Genomic DNA, 19,237 nt, shown 5'->3' with positions numbered 1-19,237 from the left:
TTATAGATTAGTTGGCCTATCTTCAATACCTGGAAAGATACTGGGACAAATTATTAAGTAACCACTTTGTAAGCAGCAAGAGGATAATAGAGTTATAAGTAATAGCCAACATGGATTTGTCAAGAACAACTCATGTAAAACCAACTTAATTTCTTTCTTTGACAGGGTTACTGATGTAGTGGATAGGGGGAAAGTAGTAGTCATGATATATCTTGATTTTAGTAAGGCTTCTGACACAGTCCTAAATGACATTCTCATATGCAAACTAGGGAAATGTAATATAGATGAAATTACTATAAGATGGGTACAAAACTGGTTGAAAGACTGTATTCAAAGAGGAGTTATCAATGTTCACTGTCCAACTGGAAGGACAAATCTAGTGGGTCTCACAGGGGTCAGTCCTGGGTCTAGTACTATTCAGTATTTTCATTAATTATTTGGATAATGGAGTGGAGAGTATGCTTATGAAATTTGCGGATGACACCATGCTGGGAGGGGTTGATAGCACTTTGGAGGACATAATTAGATTTCGAAATGACCTTGACAAATTAGACAATTGGTCTGAAATCAACACGATGAAATTCAATACAGACCAGTACAAAATACAACACTTAGGAAGAAAAAGTCAAATGCACAGCTAGAAAATGGGGAATAACTAGGCAGCTGCACACTAAAAAGGATTTGTGAGTTATAGTGGATCACAAATTGAATATGAGTCAACAGTGTGATGCAATTGCAAAATATCATTCTTAGGTGTATTAGCAGGAGTATCATGTATAAGACATGGGAGGTAATTGTCCCTCTACTCAGCACTGGTGAGGCCTCAGCTGGAATCCAGCTCTGGGCACCACACTTTAAGAAAGATGTGGACAAATAGGAGAAGGTCCAGAGGAGAGCAACCAAAATGATAAAAGGTTTAGAGAACCTGACTGTGACAGGGTCAGGCCAGATGGCTACAGGAGAGTGCAAGAAGGCAGATATATTAGTCCTGGATTAAGTAGGTCCATTTTCCCTGGGAAAGGTAATGGTGCAGTTCAGAACAAGAAGGAACTTGCTGGAACAAATTCAGACAGGTGGGCTAATTAGGACACCTGGAGCCAATTAAGAAGCTGCTAGAATCAATTAGGGCAGGCTGGCTAATCAGGGCACCTGAGTTTAAAAAGGACCTCACTTCAGTTTGTGGCATGTGTATGAGGAGCTGGGAGCAAGAGGCACTAGGAGCTGAGAGTGAGAAGGTATACTGCTGGAGGACTGAGCAGTACAAGCATTATCAGACACCAGGAGGAAGATCCTGTGGTGAGGATAAAGAAGGTGTTGAGAGGAGGCCAGGGGGAAGTAGCCCAGGGAGTTGTAGCTGTCGCGCAGCTGTTCCAGGAGGCACTTTAGACAGCTGCAGTCCACAGGGCCCTGGGCTGGAACCCGGAGTAGAGGGCGGGCTGGCTTCCCCCCAAACCTCCCAACTCCTCATCAGACACAGGAGGAGTTGACCTGGACTGTGGGTTCCACCAGAGGGGAAGATCTCTGGGCTGTTCCCCGACCCACATGGTGAATCAGCAGAGACTGCAAGGATTGTTCGCCTTCCTTTTTCCCAGGCTGGCCAGTGATGAGGTTAGCTGAGTGAATGGCAGGTTTGAGCCACTAGCAAAAGTGGCCAAACTGAGGGCTGCCGTGAATCTCTGAGGCAAGCAAATCCACCAATAAGTGCAGGACCCACCAAGGCAGAGGAGGAACTTTGTTACATGACCCATAAGGAAAGGTTAAAAAAATTGGGCACATTTAGTCTTGAGAAAAGAACATTGAGAGGGCCCTGATAACAGTCTTCAGATATGTTAAGAATTCTTATAAAGAGGAGTGTGACCAATTGTTCTCCATGTCCACTGAATGTAGGTCAAGTAGTAATCGCCTTCTTCTACAGCAGGGAAATTTAGTTTAGAGATCAGGAAAAAACTTTCTAACTATAAGAATAATTAAGCACTGGAACAGGCTTCCAAGGGAGATTGTGGAATTCCCCACCATTGGAGGTTTTTAAGAACAGAAAAGACAAACACCTATCAGGGATGGTCTGGGTATACTTGATCCTGTCTCACTGCAAGGGGCTGAACTAGATGACCTCTACATTTCTATGATTCTATAAAAGGTCTATAGAAAGCAGGGGAGAGGGCAGCATATTCTATATTAGATAAAACACATTCTCTCGAGGGAATCAACACTATGATATTGGACTAGATCTTTGATTTGGCCCTGTCCCTTCTGCACTAGGTCGTGCAAAGAGGATGGTGAGCTGCCTTAACAGGGCAGCTGGGAAATATCTTTGCATTGGGGGATTCCTGTATGGCATAAAGTTAGTATAGCTGGTTCTATGCCCCCAACTCTTGTCCTTCCCCAAGAATAGTGGCACACTGGAGCCCCGAGGATACAATTCTAGGTAGTACAAGCCTTTAAACTGCTCTGACTTTTGCCAGGAATTGAATTAGGATTGTGGGGATGTGGATGTAGAAGTGTCGAAAGGAACTTATGCTTCAGGTGCTTCAAGAGGCGATCAGATGTCCCCTCAGAGCTGTCCAATCAAATTTCCTGAAACAATCCCTACGAAACATTACATTAGTTTTACATGGACTGTTGTTTCAGTAATCAATACCCATTGTTCTAGCATCTAGCTGTTAGGTTATAACCAGAATAATCTTGACCTAAATGTCCAGGTCTACTGAAATAATAAACAGGTTTCAGAGTAACAGCCGTGTTACTCTGTATTCGCAAAAAGAAAAGGAGTACTTGTGGCACCTTAGAGACTAACCAATTTATTTGAGCATAAGCTTTTGTGAGCTACAGCTCACTTCATCGGATGCATACTGTGGAAAGTATAGAAGATCTTTTTATACACACAAAGCATGAAAAAATACCTCTCCCCACCCCACTCTCCTGCTGGTAATAGAGTATCTAAAGTGATCACTCTCCTTACAATGTGTATGATAATCAAGTTGGGCCATTTCTAGCACAAAAAAACTGGATTTGTGGGGGGGAGGTATTTTTTTATGCTTTGTGTGTATAAAAAGATCTTCTATACTTTCCACAGTATGCATCCGATGCAGTGAGCTGTAGCTCACAAAAGCTTATGCTCAAATAAATTGGTTAGTCTCTAAGGTGCCACAAGTACTCCTTTTCTTTTTGAAATAATAAAAAAAACTACAGCGTAGGACTGTGAATAATTAATAGTAACACTAGTTTGATAAAATCAAACTGTGTTTTGTTGCAGTATTAAAATCAGGCATGACGGCAAGGCAGTTTCATGCTGCACCATGAACAACTTGATTGCAGCTGTTCCTAGAGAAGGATATATTAAATCGATTCCAGTTATGTGCTCATATAATTGGAAAGATAATTCTAGCAAAAAATCTTCTTTAAACTCTTTTGATCATCCTTGGAAAATAGAATTTAACTGACATCAAACTCACTGATTTCAAGTTAAAGCACAGCCTTAACTCGTAAGGGTGGAGAACACATATGCAATTTTTGTTGTGGGTTCTTCAGTGTGAGGCTGGGATTTCCCCTTCTAGCAGCAGATTCTCAGTGCAGTCTGACAGCTTTTGCCTTTCATCTCTCATCATCAGGAAGGGCAGAGCCTCTAGCTAGACTCAACATTGAATTGCAAATTTCTTGTTGATCCAGTAACAGAGAAAGCTTATCTGGCACTAGACTCTCTCCAGGAAGCAATTACTTGACTACATCAAAGATTTTTTTCCTCTAACACTGAATCAGCTAACACAGAACAGTTAGCAATTGTAACTAGAGTCAAGGGGACAGATCCTCAGCTAGTGTACATTAGTACAGGGCTAAGCCTACACAATTTTCACCTGGTACACACAACCTCACTTGCCCCACAGTGGCGGATGCTGGGCCTGGCTTCTCACTCTGGGTGTTGTGACCGGATACACAGGATTGTGCCACCAGTCATGTTTGGCCCAGCTCTCCCTCTGTCATCATGGAGGGGCTATATTTGGGCCAAATTTCAGCAAGTGGCCCTGTGACTCAGGATTGTGGAGAGTAAATATGCCTATTCTACACCTGTTCCTATACCTGTTCTGGTAGGCACCACTTTGAGTCTGGGCCTCTGAGGGCATACGTACTCATCCTCACCCCTAAACCCAGCCATGCACTAACTCTAAGGGCTGTAATTTGTTTCTTGGGTTGTAAATGACAACAAACCAAGTGACTACAGAAGAGCCTTGCTAATAGGCACTTCACTAATCCCCACAGCAGGACTCGGTAGCCTCTCCTCTCCTCACATCAGGAGCATCTTGTATATGAGGAGAAATTTGTGGATGTTTTTGATCTCTCTGCCCAGAACTCAGTGAGACCCCCTTGGATAATTAAACATAATTGGATTATAAAATTAAAGGTGGGTTGTGGATGCTTCCGTTCCTTTTATGCACCGTTAAACACCTATTAAGTACTTTGGAATTTCCTGGAGGGAAGCATTCTAAGAAAACAAAGTTTGCCATAATCCAGGGTTGCCAGCAATTGATTTTTAGTCTCACCAAGCCCAGTGGTTTAATCAAACTGAATGAATGCCTCCCTTCCCACTCCCATCTTTGTTGCATTCAGTTGAAGCTGACTTCAGCCAGCACAGTCTCATGGGTTTCGAGATACACTCTGCAAACGAAGGGAATATGTGGGTAAACCAGGGAGAACAGAACAGACTTGTCCTTACATCATTGCCTTTTTGATTTACCAAACACAATCCAGGCCATCTCATATCCTTCAGTGGAGAATTTGTTTGCTGTGAAAATGGCAGGGTGAAATGCTCTTTCTTACAGTCTGTTTTGTCTTTCTTTGGCACTCTTTGTCTTTGAGAAAATTAGCTTAAGATTTCTCTGCTTCAGAAGGACAAAGGAGACAACAGCCTTCCCTCATAATTAGAATCATATCAAGCAGCCCACCAGAGGGGCCAAACAAGTTCTGTCAAACAAGCCTCTAGAGCAGCAGTTCTCAAACTTTGGCAACCTGAGGACCCCATTTTGATTTAAAATTTTTCACGGCCCCCCAAGCCGCCTGCTCAGTCCCAGGCGCCACCTGCACTCCAACCGTTCCCCCAAGGCCCCACCCTTCCTCTTCCCTGCCTCTTTCCACCCCCTCCTCCGAGCATGCCCCATCCCCACTCCTCCCTGCATGCTGCTGAACAGCTGTTCCATGGCATGCAGGAGGCACTGGTTGGGAGGGGGGAAAAGTTGATCAGTGGGGCCAGCAGACCCCAGTTTGAAAAACCCTGCTCTAGAGTCTCACTATCTTCACCAAATCCATTCACTGGGAAACTGCAAATACCACATGGTACAAAAATCAGTAAAAAGAGCTACAAGCCAAACTCAGGAGCAGATGAGAGGCAGTCCTGGAGCACAGGGAGACGGGAACAGCATAGGGCAGGCAGATCAAGATAAGCAGGGGGAAGGGACAGGATCTGCTGCTCCAATGTCCATTGAAGTCAGAGGGAATCCTTTCATGGACTTCAATAGGTGCTGGATCAGGCCAAATAGGTGTAAGAGCAAGTGACAGCTAACCTTCCCAGAGTAGCAGGGAGAGTTGCCCAAATATTCCATCCTGTGAGAGGGTGCCACAAACATCCTGTTGCCCTGCCCAACATCCCCTGCTCCTGGAAGACTGTGTGTGAATATTCCAGGAGCTCTTGGTGAAACAGTGCAGCTCCGTACTACCCACTATCACATGCTCACGAAACAGCTTAGATCTATATATTAAAATGTGACCACTCAAGCCTATATCTATATTATTTGAAGCAGATTGAACCCTATTAAATTTTATTTCAAAATGTTGATTATTTTTGCAAAAAATAATTAAATCACAGGAAAAAATATCACCCTTCTGTTGACCACATCTCTCATTATTCTACTGCTGATATGGGATATTACCATTTGGAAAAAAAAAAAGTAAAAAGATTTACAACTTCCCTCTAAAGTAAGTTAAAGAAGGATTTAGGGTCCTAACTTTAGACTCTCTCATCTGAAAACTTTGACCTAACCTTAGTGAAGGTGCTTGATAACTAATTGGTTATCTAGGGACATAATCAGCTCCAGTCAAAACATCTTTGTGGTTTCATTTACATATTAGGGAGGGGAAAATGTTATGAGTCAGAAGAGGAGCTCTCATTATTATGTATCAAATAAGAACCCTGCCGAAGCAGATAGGACTCCACACACACTGGAGTACTTCCCCTAAAGCTGTCTGCAAGGCATACTGCCTGACCACTGCCTGACCCAGCAGAAGTCTGAAACTGCCTGGTTATTGTCACAGGAAAGTGAGCTGACATAACAGTCATATGAGTATTAATTGTAGCACTTTTGTCAGGTACACCAGTGAAGTGGTGGCTACCAGCAAAAAAATAAAAATAAAAATCCCCCAAAAAACTCTGATAAGGTTTATCTAATGAAATCTCCAAAGCTGAATAAATAACTCCAAGGAGCTTGGGAATTTTTACACTGAATTGCATGTGTATTCCCAGTTAGAGGAAAATGCTGTTAAGTCTAGTCTTCCTACTTGGGTTTTTTAGTGATAACATAACTAATACTAATGTTACAATATTTGCTGTTCCATTGAGTCTTCACCTTGGGAAGAATTACAGTAGTTAATGGATGCGGGGGGAGGAGAGGGTTGGGAGCTCAGGGCACTGATGCGGGATTGGGATCCTGTCTCTCCTGGTTCAGGATTGAGGCTTATTAGTGGGAGCGGGGAGGTGTGCATTGTTTCTATCTGTGTTGTGCCTGTTCTGTGAATAAAGAGTGCTTCAGTTTCCAGAGCTTACCATCTGGTGCCTTTCATAACCACTAAATTTCCTTTAAGTTTGAAATAAAAATGACAGAAGAGATGAGAAACTCTGGAAGAAATTTCATAGGTAGCATTCATGTTCTCCAGGATTAGTGACATCATAAATAGAGATGTTTGGGTTTGGTTTTTTGGTTGTTTGTTTGTTACTTTTTGTCAAAAAAAAAAAGTCAGGAAATGCCAGATTTGAGGTGCTTTTGAGTGCTTGCCTTTGCAACCTTGATAATGTTCTTTTAACATAGTTTTGTGTGCGTAATTTCCTGAGTTTTTTAAAAAAGCAAATTGAAAAGACAGAAATTGCATCATATAGCATCATATTGGCACCCACGAGACAAAAGAAAGTTAGAACCTTTAGATCCACCACACAGATCTCTGATGAGCTAATGGAGTAACTGATAGCAGTAAGGTTGAGTCCTATACATGGACTAGCACTAGAAGAGGATGAGACACAACCTTCACCAGTAGGTTTCAGAAATATTTGCTGACGGCAGAGGAATGGTTCCATTCCAGACTCTGGAGGTGAGTGTTATAGAACATTCTTCCCTTGTGCCAACCCAAACTTGACACCTTCTGCCCCATTCCCTTCAACCTGTCCTGTCCCAGTTCTGTATGTTTCCCACCCCTGGCTCTTTGTCCCAATCCTATTTACCTTGCCTACACAGTCCCAGTCTCCACTACTCAGGCTTCTCACCCCAATCCCAGGCTCCTTGCCCAGCCAACCTTAGTCTCCCCCTCTGGATTTGCTGTTCACATCCCAGTCTCTTCCCACCATTCACACTCTCACTCCCTCCCCACATCCAATCCCATCGTATTTGCCCAGCCAGTCCGCATCACCATTTCTTCCCTCCCCACCACTCAAGTCCCAGTCTCATGAGTTTCCTTGACTCAATATACTCCCCCTGCCATCTTTTTGTTCCCTTTGCATGCAAATTAGACAGCTTCCTCCTCCATGCTGCCTGGGTGCCAAGGAGAAGGGCACAGGAGAGACAGACGTCCTGCTCTCAGTTCTGGTGCCTGACCCCACACCAGCCTGGAGTACCAGGAGCAACAATTACAGCTTCTTTTTAGTCCTCGGCTGAAGCATGAAAAGTTGTTCTGTGGGGATGGTGTAGGTGCAGTGAAGTCACAGACAGGGGCTGTGAGGGGACGGAGAGTGCTCAGTTGCTCTGTGAAATGGCACGTGTACTGTCTGATCATCACTAGGAGTTGTGAGAGACACCAGCATGCACAGTGAAGATGGAATCTTCAGAAATTTTAGCTGCTAAAATTGAAGTCACTACTGAGCATGTGCAAACTGCAATTTTTCAAACTTGGCCAAATTCAGACAGATTTCCAGGGATAAGGCAAAAGGCACATCTCTGAGCCAAAGGCCACTCCCTGTCAAATTTCAACACCCCATTCCAAAATAAGGGGGCACTAGAGCTTTTCTAAGAAAAGATCAACAGAATTTAGCTTGAATGTAGCGGTGCTGACTCACTGCCACAACACCTCCTGCTGGTCATGCTGAGAATTAGTTCTCAGACCACCAGGGTGCCTTTTACTAGCGGTGTCGCACTCGCTGTTACTTCCGCTTCCTCTACCATCTGCACCCATGTCATTCCTAATCCACAGCATCCTCTTCGTGACACAGCCCCCTGGTTGTGCCTCAGGCCACTGTCTCCCCCGCATTGGGGGACTGGAAGTCCTCAGTCCCTCTACTTGCCTCAGCAGCCAACTGCAGTCTCGAGTCTTGCCCCTGTCTTCTAGTCTTGCCCCTGGCAATATGGATGTAGGCCATTCTCCTCACTGGCAAGTAGGGGTAAAGAGGGAGGGCCCAGGCCCACCTGCTACTCTGGGTCCCACCCCAGGGACCCTATAGTTGGCAGCCACTTACTGCCCCTCCTCCTATTCCAGCTGCCTACTTTCCCTGGGCCACTTCCCCCATAACCCTAGCACCTTCCCTGCCCTTGCTTCAGGGCCTCAGTCTGGTCATGTTCAGCCAAGAGCTCCCCTTTTACTCCGCTACCCTACCCAGCAGACAGCCCTTGCCCTCCAGGAAGAGACTACCCCTTGCACTGCTGAGCAGCCCTTTATATATGGGCTGCTCCAGCAAGCCTTCTCCTGATTGGCTCTCCCAACAAACCCTTTCCTGATTGGTGAGGTTCTACACAGCCTCTCCAAAGCTGCCTTAACGCTTCTCTTACCTGTGTGGGGCAGCCGCCCCACCACAATGAACAAAACAATGTATTTTCCTCTAGCCTTGTTATTGGAAACAGCTGAACTATTTTGGCTGAACTTTTTCAAAAACAGTCAGTCTGAGGCAGATGCCCAGCATGGAAAACTTTAGCCCAAACAGTTAAAGTTTGGCAAAGTTAGCAGAGACTGAAAATAGAGTCTTACAAAGGAAAGTGTCAGATAACCTTAATAATGGGCAGAACTACCATCTCTGCCTGTAATACAGGCCACCAGGAAAACATATTACCTGCCATAATCTGTTCTCCCACAACAGCTGATGAAATAGCTAGTACTTAGATACGGCAAAAAGTGACTCTCCTTGCTTATGCGTAGGTGTTTCCTCTCATCAGTTTATTTTCATCATCTCCTGTCTTCCTCCTCTTCTTGTGAAGGAACCCTTAAGTGTAAAAGTGTTAGGGCTTTCCTACACTTAAAAGGCTGCAGCAACACAGCTGCACCAATGCAGCTGTGCAACTGTAGTTCTTCAGAGAAGAGTCTATCTATCCCAACGGGAGGGCTTCTCTCATCGGGCATAGGTAATGCACCTCCCCGAGAGGTGGTAGCTATGGTAGCTTCTCCTATCAGCATAGCACTGTGTACACCAGGAGTTACGTCAGTATAACTACATCGCTCAAGGGTGTGGATTTTCCAGTTATATTGATATAAGTTGCTAGTGTAGACCAAGCCTAGTGCAGATCAAGCTTCCACTCACCGGTTTGTTATCAGCTCTTTTATTTTTTCTGGTTTCATTTTCCCCCTCCGTTCACTTTCTCAGAGCCTTTCACTTGCTTTGGAGGATATAATAAAGGTGGAATTGTGAGAAATATTTCACTTGAAGCAAGAAAGAACTAGTAAGCAATGTTGATTTTTAGTTTATATTAGAGATGTGCCCCATTTTGTACCCAAATCTGACCTTTCCAAATGTTTGGCTGTGTTTAAATCCAGGGTTCTTGTGCATGTCCTTATATAAACAAAAGTCAGCTGCAATGTTTAGAACCAGATCCAAACTTTCCCAAAGTTCAGGGAGGTTGAGATCTGTGTGTGTGTGGTTTTTTTTGTTGCTGTTGTTCTGGCTCAACTCTAGTACAAACTCAACCAGAGGAGTAGTTCATTAGGACTACCTTTATGAATATCTTTACTTCATCTGGCTATCCATGAAAATTTTGAGGCTGCAGCTAACTGGAGAATTTGAAGTTTGAACCTATTCAATGGAAGTATTCACACTGGGCAAGTAACACATATTTTCCAAATGTGGCTACTAGTCCCACTTCTGGTGACCCAGCAGGTCACACATGAACCTATGTGAATATGCATGGATATACAAGATCACATTGAAATCAAATTTTACCAATGAGTTTGCAGCAAGATCCAGTTATAGGAAATGTAGACTTGTTGAAGCCCAAATTTTTTCACCCTTGAGAATTAAAGTGTCAATGTAAATTACTTCCAACACCAAAAAATCAGGAGCCTGCTTTGAACAAAACTTCAAAGAGTTCATACCACTCTACATTAAAATTTGTGGTTATTGCATATGCAATTACCACATTTCACTGCCATTTTCTCTACTATGACATGTAGAATGATAGCTTTTAGCCCAGGGATCAGCAACCTTTAGCATGCGGCCCGCCAGGGTAAGCCCCCTGGCGGGCCAGGCTGGTTTGTTTACCTGCCACATCCGCAGGTTCAGCAGATCGCAGTTCGCCGCTCCAGGCCAATGGGGGCTGCGGGAAGCAGCGCGGGCAGAGGGATGTGCTGGCCGCCGCTTCCCACAGCCCCCATTGGCCTGGAGCAGTGAACCAGGTAAACAAACCAGCCCGGCCCGCATGGGGCCTTACCCTGGCAGGCCGTGTGCCAAAGGTTGCCGATCCCTGTTTTAGCCACATGAGAAATAAGGTTGATAATCAATTACTTGTATATTTTTTCAGAGGGATGTAGAGACATAACTGTAAGATAACTAACCATTTAGATTTTGGCCTGTTGTACATAAATGTGGATTACTGTGACAGAAGCCTGTGGTAGAGAGCAGAATGCAGATTTCCCAGCCCAGGCCTGTGCTTTAACCACAAGATCATCCTCCTCTCAGTTTATGAAAAACACTAAAAATTCTTTGACAAAGCACAGAGACAAGAACAACCTGACACAGATGGCTGCCAGTAGGGTCACTGGTTTAGGTTCAGGCCGACTCTGAGGTAACTGAAAGTCATTGCCATTTGAAGTCTTGTTATTTGCATATATAAAATGAGTGATCTCACTCCAGTTCCTAGTAGATACTACCACCTCTCAGAAACGAACCCCCACAATTCGCACTAACTGGAAGCTCATTGGCAGCCTCACCCAAGAAGCCAAGCCAAGGCATATATCACAACCTCTGACATACTAAATGTGTGAAACGATCCTCAAAAATGTGCAGCAAAGGATGCTAAAGTCAAAGTCTATTTTTCTCGAATTTGAGCTCCTTTTTAATAACTTCACTGATATCCAGAACATCTTCTTTGCTTAGTCAGAGACCTTGCCAGGCCAATTTTTCAGTTTTCCTGAGAAATAAGAGCAGCTGTGGGTGAAGGCAGAAGCTCTAAGGCAGTGGTCCACAAACAGTGAGGCGTGCACCGTAGGGGGCACAGGCCAGCCCCCATAGGGGGCAGGGAGAGAGCACTCCCCAGCTCTGCTCCTGACCTCGGCCCCAGCTGCTGGCACTGGCTCCCGGCCCCACGCCTGCCCCCATCCCCAGCTGTGGCCCAAGCCTCAGCCCCCTTACCCCTGTCTGTGTGCCCCCTCCCAGAGCCACAGCCCCACTCCATGTCCCGCTTCTGGGGGGATGCTGATAGGGATAAGAGGGAAGCAAGATAAAACGTTTTGAGGACCACTGCTAAGGAAATCAGATGACTTAACTGGAACTCAGCAGCTTCTAGGAACTGTTGCCAACCCATGAGCAAGAGACTAAGAAAACCAACCTCTTTGCTCCTCATACTTTCCAAAAGGCAGTAATCGCCACAGCACAGGTGGCTGACACTGGGAGGTTTCTCTGTCCTCTAGTGGAGCTGACTTTATGGTTCAGGGCATTCTAATCCCCATTGGCCATATTGCTCTGGTTTGTTCTCTGATGGAGCCCAGCTCTATAGTTCGGTGCTTCTTCTGGTCCCTGGAGTTCTATCTCTATGGCAACTGAAATTCGGAGAGGTGTGGACCAAGGATTATAGAAACACGGAACTACCCTCTCCTCCCCACAGATGGGAATAAGGCACAAGGAGGTGTGAGGTAACTTGCAATACCACTACTTGTGCTGTACCTGTTCTGTGAATACTCGTTACCTGGGTTGTCTGTCTGTCTCCCTACACAAGCAACAAAACAGCCACTTCAACAACAAACTACAACAAAAACTAAGCATAGAAGAAAATAGAGACTAGCAACTTTCACATAAAAAAGAAACTCAGTCCTCACACACTCTTCTGTGCCTCCCAGGGGTGGGTGTACAGTGACCCGGGGAGGCTTCAGTTGGGTGACCGTGACACAGGGAGAGTAGAGGGTTCAGAAGTTCTTCCCTAAGTTTAGTGAGGGTGCTGAATAGAAAAAATCATTGGGGTAATCATCCTTTCTTCCTCTTTCTGGTTCCGCTTATGTGAGTGAATGTGATGTCCGACCTTGCTTGACACACTTGACTAGAAACAGCAGGGTATGTAGTGATAAGAAAGGGAAGTTAATGAATTTGCATGTTAGTCAAAGAGTTCATCACTCCACCTCTCTGCAGTGAGAAACTCTGAAAACTCCAAAAGGATTTAGCAAATTCATTTTTCTTCCCATCCCTCTGTGTAACCCTTTGGAAAGAACAGTGGGGTAGATACTGTCTCCTGCTAAGAGTGGCATAAAGGGACTTAAGGGGTAAAAACACACATCTCAGCATAGGCGCCAACTTCCTGAGTTCCCGGGGGGACGGATACTCGACCCCCACTGTGCCTCAGGCCCTGTGCCCACTTCACCCCTTTCCCAAGTGCCCATCCCCACCCTGACTTTTCCTGCCCCTGCTCTGCCCCCACCCCACCTCTTCCCACCCCTGCTCCGCCCCCTTCCCTGCCTCTTCCTGCCCTGTCTCCTCCCCCTCAGTGTCTCCTGCACGCCGCTGAACAGCAGATCACAGCAGGTGGGAGGCTCTGGGGGGCAGGAGGAGGAGCTGAGCACCCACTATTTTTTTTCATGGGTGCTCCTGAGCTGGAGCGCCCACAGAGTCTGCACCTCTGCATCTCAGAGAATTTCCCCAGCACAGGCGTAGCAGAGGAGCCACACAGACAGACCTACACAAAGCCCACACTCATGCATCCCTTGGCATAGGGGCATGGCAGGGGAGTGGATGAAGTCAGGAGGAGGCATTTTGAGGTCAGTGGTTGGAACACTCTGTGCAATGGCTATTCTGGACTGCAGAGAAGCCCACTGGTGACTCTGGGGAAGCCTCTGTAGATGAGAGCAGCTTATAGGGCTGCTCTAACCCATGACAGGGGATACATCAATCCCTGAAGCAGCCCTGAGCCTGGGCGGCGTAAAGTTGTTTTAGAGCCACCTTTCTCCAGTTTTGCACCTTCTGGGCTGTGCCTCTTGGGAGGTCCAGCTCAGAATCTGATCCCATGAATACAAAGTTTTCCAAAATCATTATGTTTTTTTTAATAAAGGGGGTTTGTTTTGTATGTGTCACAGTGACACGCTGAAGAGGGTTTTTGTAACATTTCTGGTTCCCTCAAGATGAAGAGAGGGCTGGGGTAATGGAAGAGTAAGCCTCCGCTTTGCTTACTGACCCCTGACAGAGGCTAGTAAAAATATTTCTGAAAAGCAATTTTTTTTTTAGCCTTGGAATACACCACATTGCCCTAAGTGACAGATATTTAAAAAACAAAATATAAAAAAGTAACCCCCACATAACAACCTCCTGAGCAAGGATATCTCAGACCAATCTACAAGATCTACACACATACACACACACCCCACACTCCCACACACACCATTTCATATTACACAATCTGACTCTCATGCTGCAAACATTTCCAATAAATGCCTTTGATGGTTTGTTTGCCAGGTGATTTGCCACCCTCTATATAGTTGTGATTCTGAGAAACATTTCACTTAAATGGAAAAAACAAACAAATAAACAAACAAATCAGACTCCTCAATCATCCATCTGTCTTCTCTGGAAATACATGACCCCTTGGTTACCATGTAGGGTTTATATCTGGCTTTGTACTGGCTAAAGAGGAAAACTTTTTGTGGGATTCTCATGTTAAAATTCTGTCAGAACATCACTGACATAGTATTCACAAATCATATTTTCAGTTCTGTAATCTTTTCTCTGTAGTCTTTGAAACTAGAAATGTCAACTACCGTGACATTTACAGGGTTTTGGATGGCTGTTTATTAAAAATAAATTGGAATTGCTGAATGATATAATGTTTTTGAGCTGAGTAAGGATTCCATGGTTTCTTGTCAGAATAATAATGAAGACAACCTTTTCCTTGGAGCACGGCTATGCGTCCTCATTCCTGTGGGGTTTTTTTCCTTCTTGTCATACACAGATAGTGGTAAATTCTCCATGTCCTGGTTACAGGGCTAGCTGCGCCTCTGATTCCTTCTCTAGTGTCTCTGAGAGCACCACTTCAGGTCTATGGTCTTGTGCCTTCACTTCTCTCAGGACGGAAAGCCCATAATTCTAGACTTCACTGAAAGAAATAGCTCAAGTTAGTATACTTGAGTTTCTTCACTCAAGCTAGCCTAGATTCAGTGATAGCTTCTTTAAGGGTTGGTCTTAACTGCATTGTTAGTTTGACCTATAACTTGAGTTTTGCCCCAAACCCAACTCCTGTCCACACACAAAAATCTCTAGCTCAACATAAATGGTGATTTAAGCTCCAGGTAACTGGGCCGCTGGGGATGGAGTTGGGCGTTGGGTTGAAGCTTTAGTATTGCTGAGGCTCAAGATAGTAATTCAGTGGGGATGCGGCAGACAGAGTTACAGCAGCTTTTCAACTGCTAATCCAATCACTCAGCTAATCTACTCTTACATAACTTTCACTCAAAGTAGCTCACATGGAATAACATGCATGTACCACCTCGAGGTAGCGGTTGCAGTGAAGACAAGCCATCAGACTAGGTGCTATGCTCAGTGCACTCAGTACCAATTGTGCTTACCGGGCAGGTCCCACTAAATTCAGGTAGCTGTGATTCTTCCCTTCAGGAGCCTGTGACTACTGGATTACAGTGACCCAAAACAGCCTTCTTCAAATACAAGTATTGTTTATTTTACCATAGGAACAAAGCATAAGGGGGAAAGGATTTTTAAAATAACAAAAGGTCTACATACGGGTCTATTTTATCTAGGGTTGTAGGCAGGCTTTACCCCCAAGCCCCTAACTTCTGGGAGTCTGGGTCTCAGACCATTCCCCTTAAGTCTCTCTACCTCCCTGTTCTTGAGGGCCTGACTTTAAATCAAGCTAAAGTTCTTTGTTCTCACTTTCCCGCTTCAACCTGCTTCACAAAACCAGTTTGGTAAGCTCCCAAAGGGTCAAGCCAGAGAATCAAAACAAAACACTTTTGTAGTATCACTCAAGTGTTTTGTAACAACCCCACAAGTGTTTGTTGAGGGATGTCTTATCTCACGTCAGTGTCTTGCCTTTCTGTTTGTTCCCCAGTAGCATGTCTTATGGCTCATCTTTGAACCCTCTCCAATTTATCAATATCCTTCTTGAATTGTGGACACCAGACTTGGACGCACTATTCTAGCAGTAGTTGCACCAGTGCCAAATATAGAGGTAAACAATATCTCTACTCCAACCTGAGGTTTCCCTGTTGTGCATCCCAGGATCACATTCACTCTTTTGGCCATAGTATCACCTGTTCAGTTGATTATCCATCCAGACTTCTGAATGTTTTTCAGAGTCACTGCTTCCCAGGATGGAGTTCCCCATGCTATAAGTATGGCCTACATTCTTTGGACCTAAATGTATACATTTACATCTAGTTATATTAAAACACATATTGTTTGCTAGTGCCCAGATTACTAAGTGATCCAGATCACTGTGAATTAGTGACCTGTCCTCTTGATTATTTACCAATCCCCTAATTTTTGTATCATTTGCAAACTCTATCAGTTATGATTTTATGTTTTCTTCCAGATCATTGATAAAAATGTTAAATAGCACAGGGACACAAACCAATCCCTGTTAAAATATACACAATTAATCATTTTTCACACATGTACAAGGTTAAGACTTGGAATTTATGCAGTAGAATCAGTGAAGCATCGATTGAACAGTATGTGAGGGATCTTTGGAAATGGAAGTATCAAGAGTGAGAAATGCATTCCAAAAATAAAATAAATTTTAAAAATGACTAATAGCACATACAAATTAGTTACCAGGAAGAAACAATGTCTTATCTGCATGATGTAATTAGTGTCTGCAGGGTATGGGGAGGTGAACAACAACTTCCTCTTCCGGGCTTTTGTGAGTCTATGTTGGTTGATTCTACATTGCATCAAAGGAGAAAAAACATCTGTCATGTGCAGCCTGAAATTTTGTGTGAGACATCACACTGAGTACAATCAGCAGGGATATGAGAGGAGACAAGCCTAGACAGGAACTGCTTGCAGATCATGCAATGTCTTAAGATGATGGAATAGGTAGAAATTGTATATCACACTAAGTAAAAAGAAGGTTTGAACCTTTAATTCATGGATACCTTTATCCCTCAGTGATGGGCACATTTACAAATGTGGCCTCAATTATGGATGTTGCACATTCTTGATCCCCAATTTTAGGCTTTTAAATTTTGGCAACCAACAATTGCAGTACCCAAAATTAGAATCTACTATTAAAAGTTTGGCCACTAGGGCCCAGATCCTCAAAGGTTTAGGTGCCTAATTCCCTTTGAGGAACTAGACCTAGGTACTTATAGAACAAAAGCATTTCCTAAACCCAGAGATATATCTGAGCAATCACAAAGATAATTGATTCAGATTATGAGGAGGGAGCTACTGAAAATGTCCCTGTAACTCCAACAAGGAGCTTTTGTCTATGTAAGATGAACCTGTGAATGATGGAAGTCTGGCTCTTCATGATGGCTCCTGTACTCCCACATGGAAGCCACCTTCAAAGATTCCCCTGCTGTCTCTGACTCAACCATGGCACACATAAAAATTCAATCAATTGGTGTGTGACTATATTATGTTTTTCAATAGAGAAAGAGCAACCCTGGACTTTCAGTCTGGAGGAATTAATTTTAGATGAGTGTAAACTACAAAGAAAAGAACAAATGTAAAGTCTCTGCGAGAGAGTACTGTGTGTGCGAGGCTTAATCTGTAACAATATCCATCTTCAATGTGTTACCCTGCAAATAACCATTACAAATACATAGGCGTCACAAACTGTTTCTGCCAGCAAGAGTAGTGATATGTGTGGTGGGACATAGGGGGAGGGATGGGATATGAAAGGGTAGGGGGAAGCTGAGAAAAAAATAAAATATTAGGTAAGAGAAAGAAAATAGGTACATCAGAAACAAAATTAAATTAAATTAAAAATGAGAGTGAATATTTATATGGGAAATACAGTGAGTGAGGAAAAAGGCATAAAATTAAGGAGAATAGAGAATTCCAGATGAAAACTTTTATAACAGAAAAGGGTCAAAAAGGATGAGGTTAGGCAAAAATAGCAAGCAATTATTAAAAATTCTTCAGATTTTTAGAAAAACACTGGAAAAAAGTGCTTAAGGAAACAAAATGGAAAAAAAGAGAGAAAAGAACAAAAGTCAGGAGTTATGGCAAGTCCCCTTGTTCCAGCCCAAATTACTTTATTGGTAATAGTGAATCACATAAATATTTCTGTAAAAAGAGGCACTCTCACACATGACCTGAAAAATCAGTATAATATTTTGAATGCTTTCCCCAAAATTTTGTCATTTGCTGCCTGATCAGGATGTTGAGAGGTTGCTTGCTTCCTCAGGAAAGAAAGACACAGATGGGGACTATCTGGAAATAAACTGTGTTGTACTTGATAAGGAAGATGAACTATAGCACACTTAATACAGAAGGCTAACCTGTTACCATTTTCATATGATAAGAGGAAAGGAGTCATTTTACTTCCTGATTTTGTTCCCATCTGAGCCTAAAAATAGATCCTCTTTAATTTCTGCTTTTCACTACAGCAATCTGTCCTTCTGCCCTTCGGCATTTAACAAGGATGTTAATCCAGGGTGTGTTCATATAAAAGAAGGTAAGAGCAGAGTTCATGGGAGGCTTCTGGGCAGAGCTATGTAGGGTGATGAGAAGTCACAGTTTTGTTTTTTTGTTTATCCTTTCAAACAAGACAAGAAAGGTGGCTCTAAAACAACTTTACGCCGCCCAGGCTCAGGGCTGCTTCAGGGATTGATGTATCTCCTGTCATGGGTTAGAGCAGCCCTATAGGCAGAATGAGCAGGTGACTCTTAGTCTTGTTCTTAGAGGTCCACAATACATCACGGTAGGAGCAAAGTGGAGCTCTTGCTGGCAGTGTTAGCAGAAACGTAGAGACTGGAGGTTTTTCAACCTATTTGCCTCTAGTATTGCCCTCTCCAGATCAGGATGTTAAGAACATAAGAACGACCATATTGGGTCAGACCAATGGTCCATCTAGCCCAGTATCCTGTCTTCTGTGGCCAATGCCAGGCACTTCAGGGGGAATGAACAGAACAGGCAATCATCAGGTGATCCATGTTGTCGTCCATTCCCAGCTTCTGGCAAACAGAGGCTAAGGACACCATCCCTGCCCATCCTGGCTAATAGCCATTGATGGACCTATCTTCCCTGAATTTATCTAGTACTCTTTTGATGGCTGGTACATGAGATAGGAATTGGTGGAACACAATGGCTAGACATAATCTCCTGTTTAGGCTGCCAATCCAGCACCTTTCACAAACACTAAATTTGCTTAGAACTTTAGAAAAAGAAAAAAGGTTCCCTCAAGTGGATTGAATTTGAGATGCATTTAACAATCTATGAAACCAGAAAAGTAATGCCCAATTTGATTTTCAGCTTCATTGAGACTAAATTTTCCATGGAAGCTGAGGCTCATAACAGGTTCCTCAAGACATCATTCATTTTGCTCTGCCTGTGGATGATCATGATGACTGAAAGGTCACAGACCTTTGGAACACCAGTCAGGCGTTTCTAGAATTCCATCTCAAACCA

This window comes from Lepidochelys kempii, chromosome 8 (genome assembly GCF_965140265.1).
Source record: "Lepidochelys kempii isolate rLepKem1 chromosome 8, rLepKem1.hap2, whole genome shotgun sequence".
NCBI lineage: Eukaryota > Metazoa > Chordata > Testudines > Cheloniidae > Lepidochelys > Lepidochelys kempii.
The sequence above is the reverse complement of the archived record's forward strand: the minus strand, read 5'-3'. Positions refer to the sequence as shown.